This window comes from Delphinus delphis, chromosome 17 (assembly GCF_949987515.2).
Source record: "Delphinus delphis chromosome 17, mDelDel1.2, whole genome shotgun sequence".
In the NCBI taxonomy this organism is placed as follows: domain Eukaryota; kingdom Metazoa; phylum Chordata; class Mammalia; order Artiodactyla; family Delphinidae; genus Delphinus; species Delphinus delphis.
Window position 1 is genome coordinate 36,615,698 of NC_082699.1, and position 11,989 is coordinate 36,627,686.

The 11,989-nt window shown below is 36.7% G+C and overlaps 1 pseudogene; it reads left to right on the plus strand.

Moving 5' to 3' along the window:
• The first annotated feature begins 1,078 nt into the window (after window positions 1-1,078).
• Window positions 1,079-10,646, plus strand: LOC132440329 (large ribosomal subunit protein uL15-like; annotated as a pseudogene).
• The last annotated feature ends 1,343 nt before the right edge of the window (window positions 10,647-11,989 follow it).

Genomic DNA, 11,989 nt, shown 5'->3' on the forward strand with positions numbered 1-11,989 from the left:
TGGGAGAACACACGGTGCTCCTCAGGCTGCTGCAACATCATGTTGGCCTTTGCCACAGCAGGCTCACTCCATATTTCAATTATAACTACTATACCCCTCCCTCACCCTGGCATGAATGAGCAAGAGCCTCCTAATCAGCCCTGCTTTAACCCCATCCTGTCTGGGCAGAAACAGATGCCTGAGGGTGACCTACATGCAGAGGCGAGGCCAAAACCAAAGCTGAACCCCAGGAGCTGTGCGAACAAAGAAGAGAAAGGGAAATTTCTCCCAGCAGCCTCAGAAGCAGCGTATTAAAGCTCCACAATCAACTTGATGTACCCTGCATCTGTGGAATACCTGAATAGACAACAAATCATCCCAAAACAGAGGTGGTGGGCTTTACGAGCAACTGTACACTTGGGATTTGCTGTCTGTGACTGATTTGTTTCAGATTTTTATATTTCTCTTAGTATACTTTTTAGCGCTTGTTATCTTAGGTGGATTTGTTTATTCATTTTGTTGTTCTCTTTTTTTATTATTATTACTGGGTTTTTTTTAATGTTTTTATTTTAGTTTTTTTTTCTTTCATTTTTCCCTTTTATTCTGAGCCATGTGGCTGACAGGGTCTTGGTGTTCCAGCCTGGTGTCAGGCCTGAGCCTCTGAGGTGGGAGAGCCGAGTTCAGAGCATTGAACCACCAGAGACCTCCTGGCCCAAAGTAATGTCAGTTAGTGAGAATTCTGCCAGACATCTCCATCTCAATGCTAAGATCCAGCTCCAATGGCCCACAAGCTCCAGTGTTGGACATCCCATGCCAAGCAACTAGCAAGACAGGAATACAACCCTACCCATTAGCAGAGAGGCTGCCTAAAATTATAACAAGTTCACAGACACCTCAAAACACACCACCGGACACAGTCATGCACACTAGAAAGAAAATATCCAGTTCCACCCACCAGAATACAGGCAGGAGCCCCTCCACCAGGAAGCCTACATAAACCACTGAATCAACCTCACCCACTGGGGGCAGAAACAAAAAACAACAGGAAACATGAACCAGCAGATTGTAAAAAGGAGACCCCAAACACAGCAAGTTAAACATGGTGACAAGACAGAAATATGCAGTAGATGAAGGAGCAAGGTAAAAACCCATCAGACTAAACAAATGAAGATGAAATAAGCAGTCCACCAGAAAAAGAATTCAGAATAATGATAGTAAAGGTGACCAAAATCATAGAAATAGAATGGAGAAAATACAAAAATTGGTTTAACAAGGACCTAGAAGAGCAAAAGAGCAAACAAACAATGATGAACAACACAATAAATGAAATTAAAAATTCTCTAGAAGGAATCAATAGCAGAATAACTGAGGCAGAAGAACGGATAAGTGACCTGAAAGATAAAATAGTGGACACAACGACTGCAGATCAGAGTAAAGAAAAACGAATGAAAAGACTTGAGGACAGTCTCAGAGACTTCTGGGACAACATCAAACACACCAATATTCAAATTAAAGGGGTCCCAGAAGAAAAACAGAAAAAGAGAGGGTCTGAGAAAATATTTGAAGAGATTATAGTTGAAAACTTCCCTAACATGGGAAAGGAAATAGTAAATCAAGTCCAGGAATCACAGACAGTCCTATACAGGATAAATACAAGGAGGAATATGCAAAGACACATATCAATCAAACAATCAAAAATAAATAACAAACAAAAAATATTAAAAGCAGCAAGGGAAAAGCAACAAATAACATAGAAGGGAATCCCCGTAAGGTTAACAGCTGATCTTTCAGCAGAAACTCTGCAAGCCAGAATGGAGTTGCAGGACATATTTAAAGAGATGAAAGGGAAAAACCTACAACCAAGATTACTTTACCCAGCAAGGATCTCATTCAGATTCATGGAGAAATGAAAACCTTTACAGACAAGCAAAAGCTAAGAGAATTCAGCACCACCAAACCAGCTTTACAACAAATGCTAAAGGAATTTCTTTAGGCAGGAAACACAAGAGAAGGAAAAGCCCGCCAAAACAATGAAGAAAATTGTAATAGGAACATATATATCGATAATTACCTTAAATGTAAATGGATTAAATGCTCCAACGAAAAGACATTGACTGGCTGGATGGATACAAACACAAGACCTCTGTACAGGCTGTCTACAAGAGACCAATTTCAGACCTAGGGACACATACAGATTGAAAGTGAGGAGATGGAGAAAGATATTCCATGAAAATGGAAATCAAAAGAAAGCTGGAGTAGCAATACTCATATCAGATAAAATAGACTTTAAAATAAAGACTATTACAAGAGACAAAGACACGCACTATTTCATGATCAAGGGATCAATCCAAGAAGAAAATATAACAATTGTAAATATTCATGCACCCAATATAGGAACACCTCAATACATAAGGAAAATACTAACAGCCATAAAAGGGGAAATTGACAGGAACACAATAATAGTAGGGAACTTTAACACTCCACTTTCACCAATAGAAAGATCATCCTAAATGAAAATAAATAAGGAAACACAAGCTTTAAATGACACATTAAACAACATGGACTTAATTGATATTTATAGGACATTTCATCTAAAAACAACAGAATGCACTTTCTTCTCAAGTGCTCATGGAACATTCTCCAGGACAGATCATACCTTGGGTCACAAATCAAGCCTTGGGAAATTTAAGAAAATTGAAATCATATCAAGCATTTTTTCCAACCACAATGCTATGAGACTAGATATCAATTGCAGGAAAAAAAAAACTGTAAAATATACAAACACATGGAGGCTAATCAGTACACTACTAAATAACCAAGAGAGCACTAAGAAATCAAAGAGGAAATCAAAAAATACCTAGCAACAAATGACAATGAAAACACGATGACCCAAAACCTATTTGATGCATCAAAAGCAATTCTAAGAGGGAAGTTTATAGCAATACAATCCTACCTCAAGAAACAACAAAAATCTCAAATAAACAACCTAATCTTACACCTAAAGCAACTAGAGAAAGAAGAACAAAAAAACCCCCAAAGTTAGCAGAAGGAAAGATATCATAAAGATCAGATCAGAAATAAGTGAAAGAGAAATGAAGGAAACAATAGTAAATATCAATAAAACTAAAAGCTAGTTCTTTGAGAAGATAAACAAAATTGATAAACCATTACCCAGACTCACCAAGAAAAAAAGGGAGAAGGCTGAAATGAACAGAATTAAAAATGAAAACCGAGAAGTAACAACTGACACTGCAGAAATACAATGAATCATGAGAAATTACTACAAGCAACTATATGCCAATAAATTGGACAACCTCTAAAAAATAGACAAATTCTTAGAAAAGCACAACCTTCTTAGACTGAACCAGGAAGAAATAGAAAATATAAGCAGAGGAACCACAAGCACTGAAGTTGAAACTGTGATTAAAAATCTTCCAGCAAACAAAAGCTCAGGACCACATGGCTTCACAGGCGAATTCTATCAAACATTTAGAGAAGAGCTAACACCTATCCTTTGCAAACTCTTCCAAAATATAGCAGAGGGAGGAACACTCCAAAACTCATTCTACAAGGCCACCATCCCCCTGATACAAAGCCAGACAAAGAGGTCACAAAAAAAGAAAACTATAGGCCAATATCACTGATGAACATAGATGCAAAAATCCTCAACAAAATACTAGCAAACAGAATCCAACAGCACATTAAAAGGATAAAACACCATGATAAAGTGGGGTTTAACCCAGGAATGCAAGGATTCTTTGATATATGCAAATCAATCAATGTGTTACACCATATTAACAAATTGAAGAATAAAAACAATGTGATAATGTCAATAGATGCAGAAAAGGCTTTTAACAAAATTCAACACTGATTTATGATAAAAACTCTCCAGAACGTAGTCATAGAGGGAACCTACCTCAACATAATAAAGGCCATATATGACCAACCCACAGCCAACGTCATCCTCAATGGTGAAAAACTGAAACCATTTCCTCTAAGATCAGGAACAAGACAAGGTTGCCCACTCTCACCACTCTTATTCAACATAGTTTTGGAAGTTTAGCCACAATAATCAGAGAAGAAAAATAAATAAAAGGAATCCAAATAGGAAAAGAAGAAGTAAAACTGTCAGTGTTTGCAGATGACATGATACTATACATAGAGAATCCTAAAGATGCTACCAGAAAACTACTAGAGCTAATCAATGAATCTGGTAAAGTAGCAGGATACAAAATTAATGCACAGAAATCTCTTACATTCCAATACACTAATGATGAAAACTCTGTAAGAGAACTTAAGGAAACACTCCCATTTACCATTGCAATAAAAAGAATAAAATACCTAGGAATAAACCTACCTAAGGAGACAAAAGACCTGTATGCAGAAAAGTATAAGACACTGTTGAAAGAAATCAAAGATGATACTAATAGATGGAGAGATATACCATGTTCTTGGATAGCATGAATCAACACTGTGAAAATGACTATACTACCCAAAGCAATTTACAGATTCATTGTAATCACTATCAAATTACCAATGGCATTTTCACAGAAGTAGAACAAAAATGTCACAATTTGTATGGAAACACAAAAGACCCTGAAAAGTCAAAGCAATCTTGAGAAAGGAAATTGGAGCTGGAAGAATCAGGCTCCCTAACTTCAGACTATACTATAAAGCTGCAGTATTCAAGACAGTATACTACTGGCACAAAAATAGAAGTAGAGTGAATGGAACAGGATAGAAAGCCCATAGATAAACCCACACGTATATTAAATGGTGCTGGGGAAACTGGACAGCTACATGTAAAGGAATGAAATTAGAACACTCCCAAACACAGTGTACAAAAATAAACACAAAATGGATTAAAGACCTACTTGTAAGGCCAGACACTATAAAACTCTTAGAGGAAAACATAGGCAGAACACTCTATGACATACATCACAGCAAGATCCCTTTTTTTTTTTTTTTTGCAGTACCTGGGCCTCTCACTGTTGTGACCTCTCCCGTTGTGGCCTCTCCCATTGCGGAGCACAGGCTCCAGACGTGCAGGCTCAGCGGCCATGGCTCACGGGACCAGCTGCTCCATGGCATGTGGGATCCTCCCGGACTGGCGCATGAACTCACGTCCCCTGCATCGGCAGGCAGACTCTCAACCACTGCACCACCAGGGAAGCCACACCAAGATCCCTTTTGATCCACCTCCTAGAGGAATGGAAATAAAAACAAAAATAAACAAATGGAACCTAATGAAACTTAAAAGCTTTTGCACAGCAAAGGAAACCATAAATAAGACCAAAAGACAACCCTCAGAATGTGAGAAAATATTTGCAAATGAAGCAACTGACAAAGGATTAATCTCCAAAATACACAAGCAGTTCATACAGCTCAATAACAAGAAAACAAACAACCCAGTACAAAAATGGACAGAAGACCTAAACAGACATTTCTCCAAAGAAGATATACAGATTGCCAACAAACACATGAAAGGATGCTCAACATCACTACTCATTAGAGAAATGCAAATCAGAACTACAGTGAAGTATCACCTCACACCAGTCAGAATGGCCATAATCAAAAAATCTACAAACAGTAAATGCTGGAGAGGGTGTGGAGACAAGGGAACACTCTTGCACTGTTGCTGGGAATGTAAATTGATATAGCCGCTATGGAGAACAGTATGGAGGTTCCTTAAAAAACTAATAATAGAACTACATATAACCCAGCAATACCATTACTGGGCATATACCCTGAGAGAACCATAATTCAAAAAGAGACATGTAACACAATGTTCATTGCAGCACTATTTACAATAGCCAGGACATGGAAGCAACCTAAGTGTCCATCGACAGATGAATGGATAAAGAAGATGTGGCACATATATACAATGGAATATTACTCAGCCATAAAAAGAAATGAAATTGAGTTATTTGTAGTGAGGTGGATGGACCTAGAGTCTCTGATACAGAGTGAAGTAAGTCACAAAGAGAAAAACAAATACCGTATGTTAACATATATGTATGGAATCTAAAAAAAAAAAGGATTCTTATGAACCTAGGGGCAGGGCAGGAATAAAGATGTAGATGTAGAGAATGGACTTGAGGACACAGGGAGGGAGAAGGGTAAGCTGGGACGAAGTGAGAGAGTAACATTGACATATATATACTACCAAATGTAAAATAGATAGCTAGTGGGAAGCAGCTGCATAGCACAGGGAGATCAGCTCGGTGCTTTGTGACCACTTAGTTGGATGGGATAAGGAGGTTGGGAGGGAGGCTCAAACGGGAGGGCATATGGGGATATATGTATACGTATAGCTGATTCACTTTTTTATACAGCAGAAACTAACACAACATTGTAAAACAATTATACTCCAATAAAGATGTTTTAAAAAAAAACCTTTCTCTTATTTCTACAATACAATAATGTCATATTTTATAGAATTTAAGACTCCATAAACTGTAAGAAACACAAATGTTTTATACACAATAAAATGGAAGACCAATGCCAATTAAACTATGGCACAAAGCTTCTTGTCACTTAATATTGTGTTCTATATTTTAAAAAAGAGATTTTTGTGACTTACTTGGACATAGATATTTATCACCATATTCCTACATAGAAAGCAAAATATAAGCAAAATAAATTCATTATTGCTTTGGTAAATGTCATTTGACAGGCAGTCCTTTAACACATATATCAGGAGAAAACATAAGGTAGCTTCTACTTTTGGGGATCTTCCTTTCTAAGATCCCATAAAGCATGTGGTCATTGCCTTATAAGAAAGTGTGAAACTGGCTATTCCTCTGGCGATGGATATTACTTCACTGTATCACATTTATGCTTCATTACTCTGTTTCTGTGTCTTTCTATTAAATAAATTTCTATTTCAATGCCAAATGATAATGTAATATTTTAATATTTGTATAGCATTTAAACTCAACACATGTAGCCGACTCAACTGAAATAACAATAAGACTAGCGGTAACCAATTTACACATAAGCAGACAACAACTACTACATCATGATTGTCCTCTTACCATCAGTTGTAAGGCACATACTGGTTTTTTAAAATGCTGAAATGTGAAAACATGTGACTCTTAGAATTGAAGAATCCAATGACAGTCCCCTATATCTGTATCATGGTGGCTATTAGAATGAACTTGGTAGCCAGATAGACATGAGTACTGACTCAGTCATTTAACTGCTGTGTGATTGATACTGGGCAAGTTACTTAACCTCTGTAAGCCTTAGGTCATTTAAAAATAAGTATTATAGTAGTATCTACTGTACAGAATGATTATAGGGATGTAACAATGTAATTTCTAGACAAACTGCTCATTAAATATTAGATATTATGATTTTTATTAGAAGCATTATCTGTTTAGGTCTTCACAACCACCTGTGAGGTAGTAGAAAGACAATATTATCCCCATTTGCCGCTGAGGAGAACAAGGATCAAAGATATTTTGATCTGCGCAAGATCATAAAGTCAGTAAGTGACTGGCCCCTTCCATATATATTCTCCCTAGATTGAAACTGATAAATATACATATATTTCCCATTCTTATTTTAAAAAGATTGAATTAGCTTAAAGAAAATAAAAATGATCTGAGAATTGTGAATATTTTTTGTTCTCCAGCAGCCCACTCCTCTTTATTCTAAAAACAATACCCCTTCCCAACTTTCAATCCATGTGCTTTGAATCCAACCTCAATTCCTGGGTCCAGGGATGGAACATAAGGCCCAAGTTCAGCTAATCAGAACTTCGAATTCCCCTGGCTACAAAGATTGATCCAAGAATAGGCACTTAACTCTAGCCAAGTTAGTCAGAATAAATCAGAGCTAATCTCAGGACTTTTACTTGAATAACCAGAAAGAGATATTTCAACAGAAAGGACATTTCCCCCTTCGGTTTGGCTTTGACTTGAGGAGATGTGAGGCTGGCGTAGCTGCTACCATCTTGTGACCACACTGATCCTGAAAATGGAGCCAAAACATGGCCAATCTGGGCAACAGATAGAAACCAGCTACTAAATCCAATAAGTGGGTTTCTGAATCCAGCCATGCTTGAATTTACCCTATTTTTTACTTCTCAGTTATTTGAGACAACAAATTCCCTTTCTCTGCACAAATTATAGCTTTCACCTCCTGAGCAAGGGACTCGAGGTGGGCAGTATAAGCCTAAAAGAGCTATGTGTTTAACAAGCACCAAGACTGCCATATCCAATACATAATTATCTTTCTTCTGAAAAAAGCAAAATTGGCCAAATGGTAATGATTAAACACAACTGATCTGCAGTGTACACAATTCCCAGAACATGAAACAAATATTTACTGTGTCAATTTCCATATCACTGGCCAAGCATCCTAAGGGCTTTCTATATTAATTTATAGTAGGCAACACTATGGAAAGAGTTGGTTTAGATAAATTTAAATATCTTATGGTGTCAGTGACACACACATAGAATTGTTTATTTCACTATACCTAAGTCCACTCTGCTTGGTATCATCATGCATTTGGAAATGGTTGACACTATGAAATTAAATTTTCTGTGTTTTAATCCTCTAAAATCTGACTAGTTAGAAATGCAAATGTAATTAACACAACTAGCTGGTTACAATAATTTATTCAGACTTATAAAATTTAAATATGGTACAGAGTAAAATCTAGGCTCTTCAAAACAGCACTAGCACTAATATTTGAATATAAAAAGGGAAAAGAGGAAAATGGCAAATTTAAAACCTTGTTTACTAGGTAAGTAGTTAAGTTTCTTTGCTAAAATGTAAAGTAATATTTATTGAGAAATTTAGTGTATCTAAGGTTCTTCCAGGAGAAATTAACAACTGCTGGGACATTTGTAAACTTACAGAGATATCTATATATTCCCCGCATCCTAGGATTCCCCTCTTATTTCCACCAGTAAGGGAACTACAGTACTATTTTGATTTTCTCATTCTTTCAACATGCTGACTTAAGGTGTTGCTTTAACATAATGTTTTTAAACCATCTACTCCTACTACTAATCCACATGTTTTATAAAAATGTTTGTACACAGAATGGGATTCCAAAGAGAAACAGATTATAACTTAACACCACACACGGAGTTTAGTTGGATTTTATATATAATTCTATACAGTATAAATAATAAATCTTCAAAAGCACATGTGTTCAATAAGTATCAATATTAGCATACACATACACTTCAATTTCAAATGTTATTCCTCTTTCTCTTTCATTACAGGTCAAAAATCCAGAGGGAGGTGGGAAGGAGGAGGTGGGGAACCCCCCTCAATTTATCACCTCAATAAATGACCCACACATACATTTTCCTTGAAACAGTAATTACTACTATCTTCCCTTGATGTGGCAGGTGAAGGTTTAAACTAAAGAAGTCTTGTAGTTTGCCATGACTGAAATGAAGGTCCGCTGTCCTCCTTCAGCCCTCATGAAGTTTTCTGCTTCTCTTTCCTATTCTACCCTTGCTGTGAGGTGTGGTGTCCTGTCGGTTACCCACGAACATTCAACTTCATAGGATGAAATAAGAAATGAGTTAACGTAGTAGCTGTGATCTGATCTTTATTTCACTAGATGAGTTTTTCAAACTTTTGAAAACTCAGTAAGAGTATATTTCCCATCACAACTCAGGACACACCAATATTTATGTTTATACATGTGTATGTCTGACTGAAGCAAGAATTTCAAACAGTGTTGACCCTTACTATGTGTAGTGCACTCTGATACCCTTTTTTTAATTTTATTCTAATCTTTGTATTTCTTTCAAATGCTATTTAAGAACCACTAAGTTGATTCCATGATCCTTCAAGTCTTGACCTAAAGGGTTGGAAAACACTGTCTCAAGAGATGAAAGCAGCTTAAGCTAGAAAGAGTTTGAGTCTTGAAATAGGTTTAAAATCTGACTTTGCTATTGACGGCCATGTGACCTTTGGCAAGATCCTTAGCTCATATGCTCAGTTTCCTCAACCACAGAATGGAAGTAATATTCCTACTTTGCAGGATGATTGTGAGGATCATTGAGCTGACATGTGAAAATCCAAGCCCATTCTCTGATATATGGTAGAATGAAAATAAATATTAGTTCATGGATCATCCCTTAAATCTCAAAAAGTCTAACAGGGAGCAAGTTCTCTGTAGAAACACTGCTTTTCAAACCCTTTTAAACCTTCTCCCTCTCCTTCCTTCTCAGTCTTTTTCACAAACTCATAGACAAAACACTTGTTTAAATTCTCTAGTCTGTTAGGGGCCAAGTGAGCCACGGCCACGGCCACGGCCACATCGGCAAACACCGGAAGCAACCAGAAGTCCAGGGTAATGCTGGTGGCATGCGTTGCCACAGGATCACCTGCTACCAGGCTACCTTGAGAAAGTTGATATGAGGCATTACCACTTAAAGAGGAACCAGAACTTCTGCCCAACTGTCAACCTTGATAAATTATGGACCTTGGTCAGTGAGCAGACTTGGGTAAATGCTGCAAAGAACAAGACTGGAGCTGCTCCTATCATTTATATGGTGCTATTGGGCTACTACAAAGTTCTGGGGAAGGGGAAGCTCCCAAAGCAGCCTGTCATCGTGAAGGCCAAATTCTTCAGCAGAAGAGCTGAGGAGAAGATTAAGGATGTGCGTGGGGCTTGTGTCCTGGTAGCTTGAAGCTACATGGTGGAAGATTCATTAAATGTTATCAAGTGCTTTTCAAAAAATATAAATCAATAAATCAATAAATTCACTAGTCTAAAGAATAAGAAATTACTAAATAAGGAACGTTTAATATCTCAAACTTTTCCACCAATTTCTGTGCAGACCTAATAAACAATTCTTCGGAATATTGCATCAAAACCAGTATAAACTTCAAAATTCTTGGAGTGATCCTTGTCCATTATGATCTGGCTTTGTTTTCATCTGCAACATTATATCAAATTATTGTTACTTCCCTCAGCTTCCAAAGAATACCTGATTCAGTCCCGTTAGTTCCTGCCTTGTCATGTTCTGTTACACCTTTGTATTTTGTAAATGTTTCCTTTGTGCTGGTCTCATCATCTCATCCCAGCTTTCTGTTTTGACACTGAACTGCCTATGTAATCTTGGGCAAATTACTAATTCAGTATTTCTAAACATAATTTCCTCTTCTGTAATATAAGAATAATAATATTTACCACATGAAGATTCTTGAAAGGATATAATGACATCAGGGTTGTAAATTGCCTGACATATAATAAGCACTCAATGAATGATGATTGTTAATATTTTTATTATGTTTATCAGTCAAAGCTGAGTTAAAGTAGCATCTATTCTAGCAAATATTTGCTGACACTCTTGTTCTAGATTACATGCCTTACTTCTGGACTCTCTTCACACTCTGTGCAAATGTCTTATTGCATCATGTTCTAAGTGTTTGTTTTCTTGCTGCCTCCTCTACAAGACTAGAAAAACTCTTAAAGGACAAGGACATGTCCTTTACCTTCAAATCTAGAGCATCTAGTAGGGTGCCTGGAATATTATAAGGCTTTTAATATGTTTGTTTGCTTAACTTGTTTTATGGATGACTAAAATACAAAAGTACATAATTACCACCTCTACCATACCTTTTAGAACTGGAGAACTATAAGAAAAGAGCGGGTAGTCACTGGAAGAAATACTACTCAAAATAAAAATGCTGTTCTGTAATTTTAAAGAAAAAGTAATGCTAAGGAATTATTTCTTCATTTTTAGCTTCCTTGGATTGCTTTAGAAGCCTGAAAAGTAAGACTTCCTTTTTACAGTGACTCCAGTAGTTATTTTCATTCATTTAACAACAGTTTATTGTGTAACAGCAGGGTACACTACTCTATGTGTTGGGGATATAGCAATGAAAAAAATAAAAGTCCACACCGTAGAGGAATTTACATCCCAATGGAAAAAAGAGCCAAATAACTTAAATAAATATATTATATAAAGTATAATATATAATAGGTAGTAATAGATGCTATAGAAAAAATAAAGCACAATAAGGAAAT